Source organism: Neophocaena asiaeorientalis, unplaced genomic scaffold (genome assembly GCF_003031525.2).
Source record: "Neophocaena asiaeorientalis asiaeorientalis breed wild unplaced genomic scaffold, Neophocaena_asiaeorientalis_V1.1 scaffold308, whole genome shotgun sequence".
NCBI lineage: Eukaryota > Metazoa > Chordata > Mammalia > Artiodactyla > Phocoenidae > Neophocaena > Neophocaena asiaeorientalis.
The window spans coordinates 2,083,019-2,096,672 of NW_020172768.1; positions in this window are offsets into that span (position 1 = coordinate 2,083,019).

A 13,654-nucleotide genomic window follows, 5' to 3' on the forward strand; every position below is an offset into this window, starting at 1 on the left:
CTTCAGTAGGTGCAGAGTTTATTGCATTGATTTCCAAACTGTGCTACTTGGAAACTGTAAGGGGTTGAATAGTGTCTCCACCCAAGTGTATATCCACCCAGAACCTCAGAATGTGACTCTTTTTGGAAGCAGGATCTTTGCAGATGTAGTTAGTCAAGAAGCAGCCATACTGGATTAGGGTGGTCCTAAATCCAATAACTGATGTCCCCATAAGTAGAGAGGACACAGAGCAACAGGAAAGAAGCTACATGATGAAGGAGGCAGAGACTGGAGTGACACAAATACAAACCAAGAGACACAACTACAAACCAAGAGACACCAAAGATTGCCTGGAACCACCAGAACCCAGAAGAGGAAAGGAAGAATTCTTCCCTAGAGCCTGCAGGGGGAGCATGGCCCTGCTGACATCTTGATTTTGGACTTCTAGTCTCCAGACCCATGAAACTATAAATTTCTCTTGTTTTAATCCATCCAATTTGTGGTTATTTATTACAGCAGCCATAGGAAACTAATATAGATTTTGGTAGTGAAACCGAGCAGGACCCTGTGGGGCTCCTGGGCACAGAAACCTTTCCATGTCCCCCATTTCTTGTTTGTAGGGAATAGACTCCAGCCTCCGTGACCTTCCCTGAGTTCCAAAGGGCAGATTCAAACAGTTGCTAATCAGGGAAGGGAGGGGATGCAGAGATAAGGGAGGAACAGCCAAGAAACAATAGTGCAGCCTTGGGACAGGTCCTGGTTCCATCTCAAGGGATACACATAACTATATCTTTAAGCTCTTTAAAGAACTAAAAACCCCCAAGAAATGGAAGATGTCAGCATTCTTCATTCCAGAGAAGACCACCTGAGGCCAGATTAAAGGAACCAAAGAAACTCATCAAGAGATTACCTGAGACCAGATTAAAGGAGTGCAGGCCCTGCACACACCCTGATCTTATGGGCAACCCCACACTTGAACCACTGCTATAAAACTCCTCAGCAAATCCTCCTGGGTTGAGACACACAGTTTTTCAGGGCAGGAGCTCGCTGTGTCCCTCTTTGCCTGGCAAAGCAACAAAGCTATTCTTTTCTTCTTCACCCAAAACTCTGTCTCTGGGATTTGATTTGGCATTGGTGCACAGTAGTGGGGTGCTGCTGTAACACATTTTTCTTTTTTTAAAAAAAGGAGGGAGTGTTTTATTTATTTATTTATATAAATTTATTTATTTTTGGCTGCACTGGGTCTTTGTTGCTTCATGTGGGCTTTCTCTAGTTGCGGCGAGCAGGAGCTACTCTTCGTTGCGGTGCGCGGGCTTCTCATTGCAGTGTCTTCTCTTGTTGAGGAGCACAGGCTCTAGGTGCGTGGGCTTCACTAGTTGTGGCACGCAGGCTCAGTAGTTGTGGTGCACAAGCTTAGTTGCTCCGCGGCATGTGGGATCTTCCCAGACCAGGGCTCGAACATGTGTCCCTGTATTGGCAGGCGGATCCTTAACCACTGCACCACCAGGGAAGTCCTATAACAAATACTTTAAAATGTGGAAATGGCTTTGGAATTGGGAAAGAGATCGAGACTTGAAGAATTTTGAGGCACATGACAGAAAAAGCCTAGGTTGTCTTGAAGACATTGTTGGTAGAAATATGGGTTAAAGGTGATTCTGGCAAAGGCTCAGAAAAAAAGAAGAGTTATCAAGAAAGCTTCTATCACCATAGAACATATACATATTGTCATGAACAGAATGTTGTTAGAAATATGGCTCTTAAGGGCTTCCTGGTGGTGCAGTGGTTGAGAGTCCGCCTGCCAATGCAGGGGACACGGGTTCGTGCCCCAGTTCGGGAGTATCCCACATGCCGCGGAGCGGCTGGGCCCGTGAACCATGGCCACTGGGCCTGCACGTCCGGAGCCTGTGTTCCGCAGCAGGAGAGGCCACAACAGTGAGAGACCTGCGTACCCACCCCTACCCCCAAAAAAAGAAAGAAAGAAATATGGCTCTTAAAGGTGCTTCTTGTAATTATGGTCTCAGATGGAAATGAGGAACCTCATTCATGAGGTTGCCTAAAGGTCACACCCCCTAATACCATCACATTGGGCATTAGGTGTTCAACACGTGAATTTGGGGAGGACACAAACATTCAGACCATAGCAACCCCAAACTTCAGAATGTGACCTTATTTGGAAATGGGGTCTTTGCAGAAATAATTAGCTAAGAGGAGATCATACTGAATTAAGGTGGGCCTGAAATCCAATGATTTGGTGTCATTGCTAAGGCAGTCTTAAGAAACAAATCCAGAACCCTAGAAGAATTAAATAATTCAACATTCAACATATATTAATACGTTCTGTGTGCAATCCATGTAAAGCTTTGGCATAGGACCTAGCATATGGAAGTGCTTGATAAGGGCTGCTTGTGTGTCGTTGTTAGGAGTTTCAAGAATCTTCCATAGAACTGAGAGGTAGAGCTATTCCCACCTCCCCACTTCTCCAATAGGAGTAAGTCCAATTTTATTTTATACGTGTTAAGAGTTCCTAGAGCTTTAAAAGTTTCTAAATAAATGACACTCCCAGTGGACAAAGGTGTTTTAAAGAAGATATAAAGTGTTTTAAACAAAGCTCTATGATTGTTATGTGATATTGGGGACTAGAGCAGGGGGTTTGCCCAAAAGGTCACCTAACTTAGACCAGGGATCCTCAAGCCTGGCACTGTTGTATTTTGGGCTAGGGGATTGCCATTGGGGGCTGTCCTGTATGCCGTAGGCTTCCCTGGCCACTAGATGCCAGTAGCAACCCCCGAGTTGTAACAACCAAAAATGTCTCCAGACGACCTGTAGGGCTGAAAAAAATCGCAAAATCGCCCCAGCTGAGAACCACTACCTTATATGTAAATCTTTAAGGAGTGAGTGAACATTCTGCTAGGATGGGGCTGCATTTCCTACAGAGGGAATTAGCAGGACTAAAGCTTGGATATGTGAAAAGTCACACACATGCCTTTCCAGTAAAAAAAATTAAGACTGGGTTATAAGGTACAAACCACTGGTTGTTGGCAGTACAATCACTCCTAGAATTACACTGATAACATGGCTTATTTTAGTTCCTGAACTGAACTTACCTACTTGATAGAATCAAAGTATCTTTATAGAGCATTTAAAGGTCATCTAGTCTAAACACCCACCTGATGCAGAAACCAATATCCTTCCTAGATTATGTTACACACAGCTTCTACTTAGAGGCCTCTCATGATGAGAAACTTGACATCACAGGGCTGCCCATTCCATTTTCTAAAACTGGCTTTCGAGGCTAGAAATGGCCTTTTAAGTTTAGAAATTCAGTGATAACATGATATGTATTGTGCTCATCCTGTTTTATCTTCCTCAAAAGGATCCTTCTCGAAGAAGCCAATTTTCCATGAAATTCTGCTGAATCTTTACTGAAAACCTACTTCAATCACAGCCCAGCAAATAAAGATGAGCTCATACCTCCTAACATTGTAAGACTACTTGATCTTTCTATCACTGGTAGTTCTTGAACACCAACATTCAATTCAAGCCTCCTTCGGCATCTCAGTCCTCAAGCTCCAGGGTTGATTAAACTCCCTGATTAGCTTCCGGAAGGGAAATGGGATATTCCCCAAGATTCAAGTTCCATTCATAGCCATCTAGTCAGCAGGTAACTACTCCCTACCACAAAGCACATGCATCGAGAACAAGACCATATTACTTTCAAAAACAATAAGCAGTATTACAGAAATTGACAATAAATCACCCCAAGAACAATGATAAATTCCAGAATAGTCACCTCTGTTTTCTGATGAAAAACGACCAAATACATGAGCTACTGGCAAATAAAGAATGAGGTCTCTTAAGACAGTGGAAATTCCATAAATGTAAATGTGATGACAATTTTTTTTCTATATAGGAAAAGAATTGAAGATTTCAAGAAAGGAGAACCACAGATTTTACCAGGAAAAGGAAAATGAGGTTCCCCAGTGTGGGGGAGGCTTTTAGATCTACAGTGGTCAAAAAAGAAAGGTCATTAATCTTCCCTACTCGGTGGCTGCCAAGTGATCCATCAGCTCAGATCAGCATGTGTCCTGGGTGAACGCGGAGAGAATAGACCTATTGTTGTCACCTACTCACAATAGGAAACAGAGCCTAGAAGCCATGTCACGAGGGGAGACCACTCATGACATGGTTCAGCTCCACCAGCGCAATTTTAGGTTAACTTTTGGTTCTTTAAGAGAGACCCTCCCCAGTCCAAGCAGGGACATCATTTGTATAAACCCCAGAAGACTGACTCCCACCCCCCTAATCTCAGGAAATCTTCTCTATTTCCTGCTATCTCCAGGATGCCCTGGTATTCAGAGATGATTCAGAAACAAACTTGAGGGAATAAAAATGCCAAAAAAAAAATTGCCATTTCACTGCACCAGTCTAGCCATGTAAAAATCACTTCACCAGCAAATCCTCAGAGCCCAGCATACTCTGCAAATCCTGCTCCAGGCCACAGCTGTCTTCTCTAAGGCAGGACTCTGGGTCACAAAGCATTTTCAACCCTGTGAAAATGATGAGCAAAAAACTCACCTCTTCCCCAAAGTCTCTTTTCAACAGTTAGTCTTTTTCACAAAGTCATTGCAGCCAGGATTCAAATAAGCCAGTCTCTACTAGTCGTCATGTCCTACAAGATGAGAGATTAACCACACTGAACACCAAGAGGTATGCTGGGCTGGTGATGGGCAAGATTGCTCCCTTTGAAATACACGGACTAAAGAATATCCTGCGAGATCCTTGACATGGCGTGGCATTGAGACTGAGCTTTGTAGAGCTGTGAAAGGAAGACTTCATTCTGGGATATTGATCAGATTCCTGGAACGTGTGAGAAGAAGTTGATGAGGCCAAGTACTAACTGTTGTCTTAGAAACACACAAAGCAATTGGACATAGAATGAATGTAAAACCAGAAGCTTTGAGAGGCTTGGCAATCTATGATCATTCAAAAATCTGCTGATTTTTTTTAGATTTGCATATTCAGACAAATCCAGCTTCTTTACGAGGTAAGAATTTGTTCGTTGGGTATAATGATTGGACATGGATAAAATGCAAAATGCATAAATCAGAGGAATCTCACTCATTGCCTATTAGAAAAGAAATATCACCCCCAAATCTGATAATGGCAGCTCTTTGCAGCTAAAAAAAAAATGAATAGAAATTGTTCTCACATCCTTCAGGAAACCCTTGTTTAGAACAATATTTGTTTTATTGTTTATTTATTATTGTTGTTTATTTATTGTTTATTTATTATTGTTTTTATTTAATATGTATTGTAAATAAATATTTATTTATTTCCCAAATATTGGGGAAATATTTGCTCCCTGTTTAGTAATCTAGTGCTCTACCACTACTTGGAAGATCTAAGACGAATTCCCAGTTTAGTGTTTCACATAATTGTGTGATTATGGCTGATCTGATTATCCAGACCACATTAAAGGAGAGGAAAACTAGAGGGAAGGGACCCAATTTAGTTTAAATTGGGAAAAGCTCCATAAACTAGGAGTCCAGAGTTTGGGATTTCAGTGTCAAGTTTACTGTTAGTAAGCTTTGTGACTTAGGGAAAATTATTTAGGCTTTCTGAACCTCAGTTTCCTCTTTTATAATATAAAGGGCTTCTAATAAAATCCTTTCCTGCTCTTAAATTTAATACATCTAAAATCTGTATTTCTTAAGTTATATTTTAAATTAATTTTTATTGTAGTATAGTTGATTTACAATGTTGTGTTAGTTTCAGGTGTACAGCAAAGTGAATCAGTTATACATATACATATATCTACTTTTTTAGATTCTTTTCCCATATAGGCCATTACAGAGTATTGAGTAGAGTTCCCTGTGCTATATCATAAGTTCTTATTATTTATCTATTTTATATATAGTAGTGTGTATGTGTCAACCCCAGTCTCCCAATTTATCCCTCCCACACTTCTGTCTTAAAATCTATATTTTCTTTCAAACACCAATGGCAACACTTGTTTAAATTGACCCCAAACTCACTGAGGGATCTTGGAATGTCTTTAAATACCTTTGCCTTTGTTTCTCCATGTGTAGACTCCTAGGTGTTTCATAGAGATATTGTAAGAAAGAAAGATGACACAACACTTAGTTGTACAAAACCCCAGGGACGAGGAAGCAGCCAAAAGGATCCTAAAAAAAAAAAACAAAAACCAGGGAGAGAGCAAAGTAAATTAAATCTACAAATTAACTCCAAATTCCATTTTATTCTGAGATTTCCTATAACCAAACCTCAGTTGCTACCCTGTCATAAAACTGATTTACATTCGTTGGATGGTCTTTAATTTCCCCTTCTGAGATTGCCAGATTTTCCAAGGAAAGATATGGGACACCTAGTTAAATTTGAATGTCAGATAAACAATGGATAAAAAAAAAACTGTCATGAATATTGCATAGAATAGACATATACTAAAAAATTAATCATTGCTTATCTGACATTCAAATTTAACTGGGCACTCTGTATCTCCATATTTTTTCTGAGAACCCTATATCTATCCTCACTTTGGTAAATGTAGGCAATTCCTAAATGGTGCTGTGTGTGTAATAATTTATTGACTTGTACACTTTTTGAATGGATAGCCTACCTCAATAAAGTTTAAAGCAATGTTTCTAAATGATATTTTAATTGTCCTTGAATAATGTCTGGCTTACATATCATTGTCCGTCTTTGCCTCTCCCTTTCCACATTTCAAGAATATGTTTTGTGGGGGGAAACATCCTTTGTAAACATTTCAGCTGCCATATCTGGAAATACGCATGAGATCGACTAGACTGTTCTATGTGGAGAGATGAGAGTAAGAGTAAGGAGGGGAATAAGAGTAAAGTACAGTACAGTCTGGGGGAAATTTTAAAAGAAATAATCATGTCAACCTGTTTTTCACATTGACCATTTCTTTATCCGACCATATGTAGGCCATGGGGCTTGATAAACCATGAATTAAAACTTGATAAGTGCATACACACAAAAACTTGTGCCTGAATGTTCACAGCAGCTTTATTCATAATAGTCAAAAAAGTGGAAACAACAAGAATGCTCATTGACAGATGAAGGCATAAAGAACATACAGTGGAATATTATTCAGCCATAAAAAGGGAGAGAGTACTGATACATGTTACAACTTGGATGAACATTGAAGACATTTAGTTCAGTGAAAGAAGTCAGACTCAAAAAGTCACAAATTGCATGCTTCCATTTATATTAAACGTCCAGAGTAGTAAACCCATAGAGAAAGAAAGTAGATTAGTGGTTGCCAGAGGTTATGAGGAGGCGGGGATGGAGAGTATCTGCTAATGGGTGTGTAGTTTCTTTAGTTTCTTTTGAGGTGATCAAAATGTACTAAAATCAGATGATGCTGATGGTTGTACAACTCTGTGATTATATGAAAATCCATGGAATTGTACACTTTAAAAGGGTGACTTTTATGATATATGATTATATCTCAATAAAGCTTTTTTAAAATAAATTTATTTATTTATTTATTTATCTTGCTGCTTTGGGTCTTCGTTGCTGGGTGCGGGCTTTCTCTAGTTGCGTGGAGCATAGGCTCTAGGTGTGCAGGCTTCGGTAGTTGTGGCACATGGGCTTAGTTGCTCCATGGCATGTGGGATCTTCCCAGGCCAGGACTCAAACCCGTGTCCCCAGCATTGGCAGGTGGATTCTTAACCACTGCGCCACGAGAGAAGCTCAAAGCTGTTGTTTTTTTTTTTAAAGTCAATGCATTAAAAAAAAAAAATTGGTCAAATCTCAGTCGATGCTACAGAACCAGCCAAACAGAGCCATTCCTAGAGCCAGCAAAGTAATGAGTAGCTATTATTTGTGTGTCTATCATGCAAGGAGCTTTGATTACTATTACTGTTTATTAAAGTTTTTAATCTCATTTCATTTTCTCAATGGCCCTATAGAGTATTATTATCCTCTGTCTTAGGAAAAGAGGAAATGGACTCTAAGAGACTAATTTGTTTGAGGCTTCTACAGGTAAGTAAGGGGCAGGGCAGCATCTGACTCCACAGCCCAGGATAGCCCAGTTCACACCTGTCCATGAGAGAAACCCAGAAACCCAGGGATTCTAGCTCAGCCTAGAAACAGGACCATCAGGGCAGTGCCAGCTTCCTGGCTGCTCACTCCTTCTTCTGCAGTAGAAGTACTTTCTCCCTAGTGGATCTTGTTTTGTTTTTGTTTTTACTACATTCTCAGCTTTCCTCAACCTTATCGCATAGATCTGTTTCTTGCTTTACATACTGCTTGGAAATTTCCTTAGCCCTAGACGTCTTTAGCAAAAGGTGCTTGGACTCTCAGAGCCCAACAAAAGCTCCGCATGGTATTTTGCCTGCAATCAAAACTTAATGTCAGTTCAAAATGAGGTACATACAGTTGATTTCATTTATATAAACCTCTGGAAAATGCATACTAATGTATAGTGCAGAAAGATCAGTGGTTGCCTGGGGGAGGGTGTAAGGTAGAGAGGTGAAAGAGGGAGGGATGGCAAAGGGCATTAATAAACTTTTGGAGATAATCCATACGTTTGTTTCCTTGATTTCTGTGATAGTTTCATTGGTAAACACATAGGTCATAGCTTATGAAAATGAACACTTTAAATACATTCATTTTAGCATATGTAAATTGTACTGCATCAAAGCTGTTTAAATAAAAACTTTAAAAACAAAGAACAAACAAAAACAACCTTAAGGTCAGAATATGCTCTCATGTTATAAGATGCTTCACTCTGCGTCTCCCAGCCCCCAGCCCCATGACTCTCCTGCTGCTGCTGAGCCATGCCATAGGACAGAAAAGGTCAGTAGATTTAGGGCCTGGTGTCCAGTCTGGCTTATAACCCTGCCCCAAGCCCCTCCTGAACTGGACTATGGAGTGAGGTTTAAACACATCAGAGGCTTCTCCTTGGGGCCATCTACAGAGCTGGACATCTTTCCTCCTCCTTTTCTCTCCTCAGCAGGAAGGAAGCCTGCTTACCCACTCCCTTCTTCCATAGAACTACCTCCCACCACTCCCATCCCTCCTCCCCTTGCTGCCTTTCCCTCGGGCTGCCAGGTTGCCATGCCAATAAGGTTCCTATGGTTACTAAGAAAAGCTGCTGCGTTCCCATAGGCAGCACCTACCTAACAAAAGAGAAAAAGAGACCAGTATGGCCCCAAGGGAAAAAAAAAAAAAAAAAGGCATCGAAGGGGTCTCAGTCCAGGGGATGTTGGAAGACAGATTTGTTTATCTTTGATGTCTCTAGGCTGGACCTTGGACCAAATCCTGCTACCGCCACTCAAGTTCTCTCTTCCCTAAACCTAGGGAGAGAGGCACCTGGCCCTAGTTCAAGTTCATTGTTTTACCTAGTGTGAGGTCCAAATAGACACCACATTGTGAAGATCATGCTAATATGTAAATACAATGATACATCCGGGCTCTTTGTCTAGCTAGGAAAATGGCAAAATGCAAAACATGCTCTGCTGTCTCGACTATTGGCTATCTTGTCTGAGATTTTGCTTTTCTCCTTATGGTATTCCTCCCTGGGTTGACTATCATAGGCCACACCAGGTTTGTTTGTTTGGTTTTTATTTAAATAAACACCAATATTTTCTCTCAAATATAAAGAAGTGGATTTTAATATAAAATTCAAAAATAAAGAAAATAAGAAAAAATCATTCACAGTTCCAAAGTCAAAATATTTATTTCTTCTCTTAAAAATATACAGGTTTGTTGTTGCTGGTTTGTCTTACATAGTTGTAGAACATCATTTTTGAAATACAATTTAGTTTATTCAGATTTTGCTATGGTGAATTTTCTCTCTGCTTCTATCAGTTGTCAAACAAAAAATGGCACTTCCTCAGAAAAACATAGTTACCTTCTGTGCCTGAAAACTGGGTAAATTTCCCTTTGAGAGGTAAGAGACTTTTACCTTTGAAGATAGGGAGTTGACACCAAGATGAGTTTCCATAAACAGACCTTACTAAAATAGTCCTTATCCTCCCTCAGTTCCTCCTATATTTCCTAGTCACTTCCCCAGAATTTATCGTCCCTTGAAGCACAAACTCTCTTTCCTTTGTTAAAGGGTAAACTACCCCCCAAGTGTAAACACTTCTTTGAGTTTTACTTCTTTTTTGTCACCTCCCGTGCACATGAACATTTATAAAAATAAAGTGCCTTGGGACTTCCCTGGTGGCGCAGTGGTTAAGGACCCACCTGTCAATGCAGGGGACATGGGTTCGATCCCTGGACCGGGAAGATCCCACATGTTGCAGAGCAACTAAGCCCATGTGCCACAACTACTGAGCCTGCGTGCTACAACTACGGAAGCCCGCGTGCCTAGAGTTTGTGCTTCACAACAAGAGAAGCCAACGCAATGAGAAGCCCGCGCACCAGACAAAGAGTGGCCCCCATTCGCCACAACTAGAAAAAGCCCATGTGTAGCAACGAAGACCAAACACAACCAAAAATAAAAATGAAAAAAAAAATGAAGTGCCTTTTCTCCTGTTATTTATTCTTTTGTCAGTTTAATTCTCAGGCTCCAGGCACTGAACTTAAAAGAGTAGAGGAAAAGTTTTTCCTCCCTGACATACCCATGATCATAGCAGAATCATTCATAATAGACAAGGGTAAACAACCCAGTGTCCAACAATGGATGAATAGATAAACAAAATGTAGTGTATACATACAATGGAATAGGAATATTATTGAGCCTTGAAAAAAACAAGGATATTCTGACACATGCTATAACATAGACGAACCTTGAAGACATTGCATTATGCGAAATAAACGAGTCACAAACAAATTCTGGGGTATCTAGATTAAATTCACAGAAACAGAAAGCAGGATGGTGGTTGCCAGGGGCTAGGGAGAGGGGGAAATGAGGAGTTGTTGTTTAATGAGTGTAAAGTTTCAGTTTATAAGATGAAAAATTTCTGAAGATGGGTCGCACAGCAATGTGAATATACTTAACAGTATGGAACTTCACACTTAAAAATGGTTAATATGGTAAATTTTAATGTGTGTTTTACCACAATTTAAAAAACATGAAGCAGGGCTTCCCTGGTGGCGCAGTGGTTGAGAGTCCGCCTGCCGATGCAGGGGACACGGGTTCGTGACCCGGTCCGGGAAGATCCCACATGCCGCGGAGCGGCTGGGCCCCATGGCCGCTGAGCCTGCGCGTCCGGAGCCTGCGCGTCCGGAGCCTGCGCGTCCGGAGCCTGTGCTCCGCAACGGGAGAGGCCACAACAGTGAGAGGCCCATGTACCGCAAAAAACCAACCAACAAACAAAACTGTCTTGCATTTGTTTCCCTAAAAGCCCTTTTGTATTTCTTAAAACAAAACAAACCCCAAAACACCAAACCTTTTGTACTTCACATAGAAGCTCTCTTTCTCTCCTTTCTCCTTCCTCTATTAAATTGATATATAAACCTCTACCCACAGCAGTTCAGAGAGCCTCTTCATCTGAACCGTCCTGCATGCTTATGAATAAGACTTGTTTTCCTTTCTCCTATTCATCTATTGTTAATTCAAAGACCCCCATTATTGAACCTAAATTAGCAGGGGGAAAGGTTTTTCTCCCAACAGAGGGGATGGGGAGAGTTGGAGGGAAATGGGGAGTGACTCCTAACAGGTAGGGGGTTTATTTGGGGGGTTAGTGAAAATGTCCTAAAATTGATTGTGATGGCGGTTACACACCTCTGCGAAGTTACTAAAAACCATCGTACTGTACACTTTAAATAGGTGAATTGTATGGTATGGGAATTATATCTCAATAAAGCTGTTTTTTTTTTAAAAGATCCTTTAAATCTCTGCTCTCAATCCTCACCCTGCTTTTTCTATCATTCCTAGTCTATCATGATTTTTACTCAGTCTTACCCAATCAAGTCCCCAAGTATGGAAAGAATTGCCTTGAACCAAACTTCGAATTCTCAATAAATTTTGACTTAACCTTGCCCTCTCAGATACTGTGGAAGTTCTGTCCAGGTGGTATTCTCCCTTACTGTCCTAAGTAATAAACTCATCTTTCTCCTGTTGACAGAAGAGGTTGGTTTGGGAGTAAACTTGTGTGTGTGTGTATGTAAAATATACACGACATAAAATTTGCCATTTTAACCCTTTTTGAGTGTACAGTTCAATGGCATTAAGTACACTCATGTTACTGTTGCAGTCATCACCACCGTCCACCTCAACAACATTTTCATCGTCCCAAGCTGAAACTTCATAACCATTAAACGATAATTCCCCAGCCTCCCCCTGTCCCCAGCCCCTGGTAACGACTATTGTGTTTTCTGTCTCTATTCTAGGGACCTCATATAAGTAGAATTATACAATATTTATCCTCTTGTGTTGGCTTCTTTCACTTAGCATAATGTTTTCAAGGTTCCTCCATGTAGCACGTGTCAGAATTTCATTCCATAAGCCCCTCAGTTCACTCACATTCAAACCTCAAGTCATAATCTTCAGTGTCCTGCCTTCCACTCTATTTCATCCTCCTCTTAATTTCTGAAACACAAATCCAATCTCATTCCTTCTCTGATGTCTGAATGTACTAGTCAGGCTATGGCAATTCTTGGCCGAACCCAGCCTGCAGAAGTATTTGATTTGGCCTTCAGTTTTTCCAACATTTAAGAAATCAGGAGATTTCATGTGAAAATCTTGATTTCTGGCCTCGCTCACTGAATTTGATTATCTTGCAACATTGGTTGCATTGCCAAATGGCGACAACCACTTGAACCTGAGCAACAACCTCCTCCACCCAGTCCATCCTGCTCAGCCTGTCACAGGGTATGCAAACATCTGACTTTCAAAGCCATGTCTGAAAGGTCCCTCTGGGTCTGCAGAAAAAAGACAAGATTAAACTGCCTCCTCAGGCAGCAAGGAGAGGTAAAGGATTAGCTGTCAATTAGTATCAACATGGTGCCATCTTCAAAACAGAGCTGGGCAGAAAAAAGAAACAGGCTGAGAGCCCTAGCACATCATTTAGGGAAAGTAAAATTATGTACATATAATAAAACAATTCACATTTTATGAGAACAAATACAAATAAAATGATACATATCAAACATTTTGGAACATTTATGTAGGAAAGGATAGAGAAAGGAAGAGGAGAATCGCCCTTATCACCTTTATTTGTGATAAAGGGGAACATATAAATGAAAACAAATATATGATATCGCTTAAACGTGGAATCTAAAAAAAAGATACAAATGAACTTATGTACAAAACAGAAATAGACCCACAGACATAGAAAACAAACTTATGGTTATTAAAGGAGAAAGGTGAAGGAGAGATAAATCAGGAGTTTGGGATTAACATATACACAGTACTATATATAAAATAGGTAAACAACAGGACCTATTATATAGCACAGGAAACTATACTCAATATTTTGTAATAACCTATAAAGGAAAGAATCTGAAAAAGTATGTATACATATAACTGAATCATTTTGCTGTACACCTGAAACTAACACAGCATTATAAATCAACTATATTTCAATTACAAAACAAACAAACAAAACAAGCAAGGCCATGCCCAGACCGATGATGACACATAAACTAAGTTCAATGAACTCATTCAGCTATAACTGATATCCAAAAAAAAGTGTGTGTGTATATATATATATATATATATATATATATATATATA